This window comes from Corylus avellana, chromosome ca4, assembly GCF_901000735.1.
Source record: "Corylus avellana chromosome ca4, CavTom2PMs-1.0".
NCBI classification, from domain to species: Eukaryota; Viridiplantae; Streptophyta; class Magnoliopsida; order Fagales; family Betulaceae; genus Corylus; species Corylus avellana.
Window position 1 is genome coordinate 27,501,827 of NC_081544.1, and position 6,415 is coordinate 27,508,241.

Below are 6,415 nucleotides of genomic sequence, written 5' to 3' on the forward strand. Positions count from 1 at the left end.
GGCCGCACGGCCACCCCATGGGCTGGGGGTGGCGCAAGGCCACCCCTTGGCCATGGGGTGGCCGCGCGCCACCTCCAGATCTGATGCGGCCACCCCCAGCCACCCATGGGATGGCCAGCGACGGCGGTGAGCCGCCCCATGGGGTGGCTTCTCCTCCAATTATTTTTTTTTAAAAAAACAAATAAATAATATTTTTATTATTTATAATCAGGTGTGTTGGGTTTATTTTTGAGTTTTGTATTCTTAGATGATTTAGACCCTTAGATGCTTTGGATGGCTAAGATCTCAAAAAATGAGATTCTCCAATTACTCACAATTGGAGGGGATCCTGATCCGGTTATCTGCTACGTACCCTTTCAATGATTGCTATATATATAGTTTTATGTGTTATACATGTAAATGGAAGAACACGTGTTCAAAGGAAAGGTTTTTTATATTGACCCTTTGGAAAACGACATGGTGTTTAAGGTGATTCAACAAAATACGGGAGAGAGAAAATTTTTCAAAACATGGGTTCGTGTCACACATGTTTAATTGGATATGCTTATAGTTCCACAAGTAAAATGTTTATTTTAATTACGACCATAATCACATAGCCAGGAAGCAAATGAGCCAAAGGGGTACGGAGGTATAATATATAGGGTAAAATCATTTTAACTCCCTTAAACTATTATCCTAATGACAATCTACACCCAAACTATTAATTGTGAGAATATACTCCCAAACTATTAAAACAATGACAATGTACCCAAAATTTTAACAAAATAATAAAATTACCCTTACTAAAATAAAAACAAAAATACTAAAATTTATAAAAAATTAAAAAGAATAAAAAATTAAAAAAATAAATAAAAAGCAAAACAGGGGTGCCGGACAACTACCCCTGGATGGTGGCTGGACCACCCCTAGGTAACTGGGGGATGGTCCGTCCACCCACCAAGGGGTGGATCGGCCACCCAAGCTGTTTTCGGGGGTGGCCGGTCACCCTAAGATGTTTTTGAGATGTTTTTGGGGTGGCTTCAGGGGTTGCTGGAAGAGATGAAAGACAGGAAAAAAGCCATTGGAGGTTGCTGGCAGATATATAGCTGATACTCATATTCGCTTGCACTGCTGCTAAGATCAAGAGCATCAGGGATTTGGGTCAAAGAAACTGGAACCAGGTGCTCAAAGAAACTTAGAAACTCATATTCACCCCATGAAATCGTTCCAGCTCAAATTCAGGTGCTCCAAATATTTCAACCCCAGCAAAGAACGTTGGCTTTTCCAAACCCAGCAGTGGGTTTGGTCGTGACCCACCCATGGGGTGATTCTTTCTAACCACCCCTGTTTTTTTTTTTTTTTTTTTCAACTTTTGTTTTTTAATTTTTAATTTTTTTTTCAAATATTTAAAGATATTTGTGTCTTATTGAAAATTATAGCTACCATTGGGGGACACATTATCATTGTTTTGGTAGTTTGGGGGGTAAATTGTCGCAATTGATGATTTAGGGGGATAGATTGTTATTAATTGAGATGGTAGTTTGAGGGGGTTAAAATGACTTTACCCTAATATATATGAACTCATTTTACGATGGGTTTTTCTTTTCTGGTTCTTATAAAATGGTAACCTAGCTAGCTTTTGCTGTCTATATATGTTAGGTTAATGAAAGTTGCGTATTTCTAGTGAGTTTGTGGTTTCATAAAGAACAATTTTAAAGCGTGTTTCTGCTGCAATGCAATATTGATGTAATGTAATAGTAGTAGTACGTACCACGTGGATATTCGTGATTATTTTCACGTTTGTTTCATTGGGGGCATGCATGCATGCATTACATGAAGATCGTTTAAAAGATGCTTTTTTAATGTTGCTATCGGAGGGGTCATGATCAGGAAGGTTTAAGGAAGAAAAATGGAGGGTAATCAAAGAACATACTGAGTAAGCGTGGGGCTTCATCTTGTTCGGCTTTGTTACCAAATTCTCAGTATGTTATCCTCATGGCCATGAATCATGATATATGTGTGGTCCGATAGAATAAGGACCACAATATATAAAGAGGAGCATTCACATCCGCATCTACATTTATTTAGCTAAATTCAAACGTTTTGAATAACCTACTAATGATATTGTCAGAATTATTTGCTTGTTGAGAATGAATTTAAACCCACAAAATATTCTAATATTAATTTAAATGATTAATTTAATAATTACTTTGAATTTTGCTTAGTTTTAATTTATTAGATATATATATACTAACCGTGTTTAATTATCTTATCTTGTTACATGCATGTCAGATATTCACGAATTCGAGCACCTAACGTACCCTTAATTTGTAACGCGGTAACACCATAAACAAAATTGACTGGTAATTAATTTTTACAATGTGTCACTCCATTGACATTTGGACCTAATGGAAATACACGGGGACCTTTAAATCTCATTATAAGAAGAGAGTGTATGCAGTATCGGACTTTGAACTTAAAAGCATTAAGGTAACATAAATATCCATCAATGTTTCAGTATAAGATCGGTAATCAAAGTGTTAATGATAAACATTACAAACGAAGGCCGAAGGTACTAAAACATTAAACACAATCAACTAGACCAAAAGTTAATTAAGCACGTCAAGATCCTCATAATTAACCTCTGTTGGAATATTTTATATATAAAATATTCCAACAACCTCAACCACATGCTCATAGTCAATTTGAAGAGTTTTAGTCCAAACATAACCTCAACCACATGGTCGTGGTCAATTTGAGGAGTTTTAGTCTAAACACATTGAATGTGAGATACACGCTGTGCAAAAAGTGATGAATTTGCTGAAGAAATGGGTGGCAATTGCTCAATTATTCAAAAAAGCAAGAATAAAATGGTTGTGTACGTAGCAATTTTGTAATTTTATGTGGATATGATTAGTAATTTCATTTAAAATTTATCGTTACATGATTAATATAAGATGAATATAATGTGATTAATTCCATTAGAGGTAGTTAACAAAAATTTAAACAGAAATTTTGATTTATTACAATTCAAAAGTCAATGAAATATAATAAAAATTGTAAGATCCAAATTGATATTCATATTTATAAAGTCTAAAGATAATTTTTTTTTTTAAAAAAATAATATCCACCTAGGACTAGGAGGATACAAGGAGAACACCAGAGAACACCTAGCATTCTCCAAAATAAAAAGTAAAGAAACTTTTAAAATGAAGAGTAATTCTAGAAGTCTCTCTTGTGTCCCTCTTGAATCAAATCACCATTTGATCAAAATGATGTGGCTATTAAAATCACCATTTGATCAAAATCCATTAATGATCAATTACAAGCCTAATGGTAATTTTAATAGCCACATCATTCTTGGAGGGACTCAAGAGGGACACAAGAGAGATTTCTAGCATTACTCTAAAATGAATCAAGTAGCTTGTGTCTCGTATTTTGTGGTCCTGGCCAGGCTCGTTAGGTTGAGGATGTGAATAATTTCTTAGCTTGCGGTTCAGAAGGGTGAGTTTTGGCAAGAGGATGTTGCTACCTATGTATCAGATTGAGTTTGTCTAGAGCAGACCTGTTGTTACAACTGAAAATTAGTCATGGGTTAACGGATTTTGATGTCATAGATAGGTCTTGAATGTCAGATTGTTATGTATGTATCTATAATTTGTAATCTTATAGTTTCAGCTATGATTTTCTCATAGCGTTTGCTTTGTGATGTAAGAGCTTTATATTCGTGATCTTTCATCAATTAATGAGACTACAATGATTTTTCCTTAAAAAAAAAGTAGCTTGTGTCTTCCACTAAAAAAAAAAAAAAAAGAAAGTAGATTGTGTCTTGCAAAAATAAATAAATTCAAAATACATTCAATCAACTTGAAATTTTAAATCACTAATTATTATTTTAAGAAGTGCCCTTATAATTATATTGAAAATGTTAAATTGAAAAATATTTTTATTAATAAAAGGTGACACGCGAATAGTGCAAGCGTCACCTTCCAAAAGGTGATGTTTGGCCCTAAGAGTCAAATTGTAATGATGTTTTCACTATACGCATGTTACCATTATTGAATTCAGTCACTATGTTTAGAGTATTTTGCCAAGAGTTACTATACAAACATCACTACATCAATAATGATGTTTTTTGGGCTTAAAATGTCATCTTCCAAGAGTAACTATACGTGGTTTTTTTTTTTTTTTTTTTTAACTGATTAAAAAAAGTTTGCTTTAGTTTGGACATTAAACATTATTGTGTAATCATGATGTATTAATTATGAGAACTTAGAATAAAAATGAGGGTTTCATAGTTCATACTAATTAATAAAATGACACTTTCACCTCCCATAAAAATGCGGTAGAGGATGAGGATATTAACTAAAAAATCATTGTGTGTGTGTGTTTTTTTTTAAAACAAAAAGAATATGTAACACTCCCAAAATTATCACCTTAATTTTTTTTTCTCATTACTGAATGTATAAGATAACACTAATTGGGTACTAATTGAAAACATAATTTCATTCATTTTTTTTTTTTTGATGAATAAGCAACTTCATTAAAATCTCAAAAACCAAAAACACCAAAGTGCCAATTACAAACCACCAACTAGCACAACCTCACAAAGGCTAACAAACCAAACTAAACCAGAAACAAACTGCAGAACAACAAAACAGCATAAAAAGAAACCACCAAAACCAACAAAACCAATCCCCAAACCCAAAGTATCACCAAAAAACAGACCCTACAGAAGCCCTAAAAGCAAAACCTCACAGAGGCTAAAACCCATAAGACTATCAGGAAACAGAAAACAAAACAAGACCAGCGGGCCACAACCACAACCTGATCAGCAAAGCACTTCTGCAGAAAGATTCCACAAAGAGCAAAACACAAGGTTCTCCTTATTTTTTGGAAACCTTCCTTTCCCAACTACTCTGGTTCGGATTTTCCACAAAATTTTCTTCAACAATTGCTCCTCTGTTTTTGGATGACCTGCATGTTTGATCTCATTTCGAGTGCACCAGATATTATAAACTACAGATCCCAAAACTAATCTGCAGAGCATAGCTTTGAGAGACTTGCAGCCCCAATCATTCAATCCCAATTGCAAGATATCCTCCCATACTATAGGAACATTATCCACTCTGCATCTAAACATACAGAACTTCCAAAGTCTATAGCTGAAACTGCATTATAAAAAAAGATGATCACGAGTTTCTAACTGGTTCCTGCAGAAAACACAATTGACATCTCCATTATAACCCCAAGTCAACAATCTATCTCCCGTAACCAACCTTTCTTTCATAGCAAGCCACAAAATGAAAGCATGCTTAGGAATAGCAAAGGGGAACCAAACCAACTTCCACCAAGTAATCTGCTCTTTTTTTTTTTTTTTTTTTTTTTTTTTTAATAGGAAGTTGTCTGGAAATTGATGGCTCTAGTTGGCCGAGCATGTGCGCAAATTGGCTAGCCAAGAAATATAAATGAAACATCTGAATGGGGAAGTAAATCATTCGAGGAATAATTAACCTCATCAAACAAATATATGCATGTGTTACATTATTACATTTGCATACATATATAAATAAAATAACATAAAAAAAAGTAAAAAAAAAATCAGAGAAATCCCCAAAATTTAGACTTAAGTCAACCAACCCAAAGTCTCACAATTCACAAATCTTCACAATTTCTTGCTTCTAAATTATAATCCCACAATTATATAACGAAATTTACAAGAAAATTGCAAGAATTTTACCTCCTGCAACAGTACTCTCTCTCTCTAAAATTCTCAATCTCTACATCTCACTCTCTCACTGGCGATCTCTCTCTCTAACTCTCTCAAATTCGCGCTGTGTGTGAAGCCGTGAAGGAAAGGGGTTAAGGGGACTAGGGGAGAAAGTGAGCAGAGAAGGGGGTATCGGGGACTTTTATGAAGACCTAAAATTTTTTTTAGGGACCGCCTATGTTTTTTTTTTTTTTTGGGGGGAGGGGGGGACCTTGGCCCTAGCCGGTCTTCCTCCTCTTCCTTCTCTGCGGTTGTAACCCACTTTCCCTTATTTGATTAGAAAATGAAAAAAAAGAAAAAAAAAAAAAGAAAGAAGTTCCTAACAGTTGAGGCATGATCAATTGACATCGTTCGTTTAACAGTAAACAAAGTCAACGGTATAAACAAGAACCAAAAAAATGACGTAAAACGTCATATAATAACAATTAAATCTTTATTAATTCATAATATGTTTAGATGTTACATAAAAACTTATACCATATATATATGGTATAAGTTTTTTCAATGTTCCAGATTTAACTTCACATACTCTTTGTTTTTTAGAAATAACTTGAAATTAAATCTAAACGGTTGAAAAATTACATTATATGCGCTTGTTACAAATTCAATTCAAATTTTTTTGTTGGTTAAATAATAAATCCGCACACAGAGAAGTTCTGTCCATAG